This window comes from Trichechus manatus, unplaced genomic scaffold (assembly GCF_000243295.1).
Source record: "Trichechus manatus latirostris isolate Lorelei unplaced genomic scaffold, TriManLat1.0 scaffold00360, whole genome shotgun sequence".
Lineage (NCBI taxonomy): Eukaryota > Metazoa > Chordata > Mammalia > Sirenia > Trichechidae > Trichechus > Trichechus manatus.
In genome coordinates this window covers 204,527-207,974 of record NW_004444296.1, presented here as the reverse complement: position 1 = coordinate 207,974, position 3,448 = coordinate 204,527, and positions in this window count along the sequence as shown.

The following is a 3,448-nucleotide window of genomic DNA, read 5'->3' as shown; positions in this document are numbered from 1 at the left end:
CAACAACAAATGAAGAATACAGTTGTGTAATTCATGATTTTCTTGTAAAGAAGTATCTTTTGTATGGACTTATGGAATACATGAATATAAATTTGATAGCCAACTTTGAATCCAAAAATTTGAATTATTTTTCCCAAGAATGAAAGTAGTTGAAGGAAACATTCTTAAAGAATTCTTTGGAGTAGACAGACCACAGACCAAATCCCCCCCTTCCTTTTTTTTGTTTTCAAAATGATACCAAACAACAAAAAATGTCTTTTTAGCTTAAACAATAAAGTTTATTGTCTTTCAGTTCTGCATGTCAGAAGTCCTAAAATCAAAGTGTTGGCAGGGTTGTGTTCTTTCTGGAGCTACATGTTTCCTGGCTTTTTCTAACTTCTAGAGGCTGCCTTAGTTCTTGGTTTATGGTTCCATCCTCCATCTTCAAAGCCAGCAGCCTAGCATCTTCCAATCTCTCTCTTACTCTGGCCCCCCACCTCCCTCTTTTCTTTTTTTTTTTTTTTAATTGTGTTTCAGGTGAAAATTTACAGCTCAAGTTAATTTCTCACTTAGAAATTTATACATATATTGTTTTGTGACGTTGGTTACAGTCCCCACAATGTGACAGCATGCTCCGCCTTTCCAGTCTGAACCAACTCAAAGGCACATAACAACAATAACGATCTTTGTCTGAAAAATGGGCTTCAGAAATTGTTTCAGTTCTGGGATAGCAGAGTGTCCTGGGCCATAGTTTTTTGGGGATTCCTTCAGTCTCTGTCAGACCAGCAAATCTGGTCTTTTTACATGAATTTGAATTCTGTTTTACATTTTTATCCTGTTCTGTCTGGGAATGTCTATGATGATTGCTGTCAGGGCAGACGCTAGTGGTAACTGGACATCATCTAGTTCTTCTGGTCCCAGGCTAGAGGAGGCTCTGGTTCATGTGGTCGCTTAGTCCTTTCAGCTAGTATTTTCCTTATGACCTTGGTTTTCTTCATTCTTCTTTGCTTCGGGTGGGATGGGACCAATAGATGAATCTTTATTGGCTGCTCACAGGCTTTTAAGACCCCAGATGCTACTCACCAAAGTGAGATGTAGAACATTTTCTTTATAAACTTTGTTATGCCAATTGACCTTGATGTCCCCAGAGACTATGATCCCCAGGCCCTAGCCCCAGCTACTCAATCCCTAAAAGTGTCTGGATGTGTCTAGGAAACTTCTATGCTTTTGTTTTGATCCAGTTGTACTGACTTCCCCTGTATTGTGTGTTGTTCTTCCTTCACTGAAGTTGACCCTTGTCTACTATCTAGTAGGTGATTTCCTCTTCCCTTTTCTGCCCCCTATCGTAACCGTCAAAGAATGCTTTCTCCTGTGTGTAAACCTTTTCTTGAGTTCATATAATAGTAGTCTCATAAAATATTTGTCCATTTGTGACCGACTTATTTCACTCAGCATAATGCCCTCCAGATTCATCCATGTTCTGAGAAGTTTCATGGATTCCTCATTGTTCTTTAAGGTTACATAGAATTCCATTGTGTGTAGGTACCATAATTTGTTTATCCGTTTATCTGTTGATGGGTATTTAGGTTGTTTTCATATTTTTACTCTTGTGAATAGTGCTGCGATGAACATGAGTTTGCATATGTCTATTCATGTGACAGCTCTTATTTCTCTAGGGTGTACTCCTAGGAGTGGGATTGCCTGATCACATGGTATTTCTGTTTCTAGGTAGTTTTCCAAAGTGATTGTACCATTTTACTTTCCCACCAGCAGTGCATAAGAGTTCAGATCTTCCCATAACCTCTCCAACATTTCAAACAAAACTTTTGATGGATGCAATTTCTTCAATATCATCAAGATACATATTTCTACTTCTTCGAATTTTTATTTTTCATCCAGTACTGACTGGATCTAAAACGCCATTTTTCATCTTTCTTTGACGTCCTAGGCAGATAATATCCCTAGAAGAATTGCACAGGCCTCTTACAAAATGGAAAGTTGATCCAATAGTTCTGAAGTTAACCTCCCTTTTATTTTCACATACACAAACACACTTAAACATTCAAGACAAAATCATCTTATTATGACTTGAAACATATTTTTAAAAATAGAAGTTTATTACACTAATAATTTTAATTGGCTATTTTTATATCCCCTAATTTAAGTTTTTATTGAATAAATATCAACTAATTTATATATGTATATGCATGTAAATATGAGTATTAGCTAAATGAATGTCCTGTTTGCTGAACAAATCATATTGGATATTTTGCATAATTTAGCCTTAGTTGTAGTTTAATTCATAAGTAATTTATCATAATTTTCCTTCCAAAAGTTTTTTTTAAGCCTTGCCTGTGCATAGTGGACATTCATGCATTTGCTTTTGATGACAAAATATATTTTATTTTTCCATAAAGAGAATAAAAGTAGCAGTCAATTTGAAGTCAATTTTACATATCATAATTAATATTTTCACTGTGTTTTTCTATGCCTTGCAAGACACGTTTCCTTTGTTTGTGAAGGTCACTGCATATTTCATTAAATAAGTGAATACATATTTAGAAGCTATTTGTGTCTGTCATCACTATTTAAAGATGTTACTGATAGTGATTGTTCATTGGGTGTTCAGGGATGACTAAAATAACTGAAGCATGACAAACTAAATTATTAAAAAAATATCTATCAGAAGGTAAATTGTTATGGATATTTCAATGATGACTAACAAGAAGTATTGTAGTATCTGTTTGTTGAATCATTGCTGTATTGTTGATATTACTGAGATTTTTGTTAAAGTATACATTAGGGAATGTGAATTAGACTAAGTGAACTTTACTTAACATTTATTCTATTAATTTTGTGTTTTCTGTATCACAAATTTGGATAGGTTTATATATATGGCTTTTATGGTAAAGCATATCATGCTGTTTTGTTAAGGTATCTCATTGCAAATACATTTACTTACATGTGATATTCTTAAATATAATAAATTCCAAAGCATGCGCCTAAAGGAAATATTTCAGAGATAGAAATGAACATTAGGACACCAATTTAATAATCAGGGGAGGAGAACAAAAACAAAACATTAAGATCTAAAAAGTTTAAGACACATAGAAAGTCACAAAGCTAATGGAAAAGCAAATATTAGACCAGGGAATCCTAACACAAGCTCCTCTCAGGTCTATCAGATTACATAGGGAATGTATACTATGAACACACATGCAGGTTTGCAAAGTTAATTATGCTTTCCAAGAATAATGAGAGGGCCAAGACCTTTGAGAAGTCTTGGCTTCAATTTCATTAGTTTTAAATTGAGGAATTGAGACTTCATAATCATCAAATTTTAAAATAACTGGTTTTCTATGTTAAGAGTAGTCTAATTCCAGATTTACATTGTATCGATATTTTCAAAAAATTACCAACACAATTTAGAACTATGAAAGGAGTTTTGCGGGGTAGGGAGGACAATGAA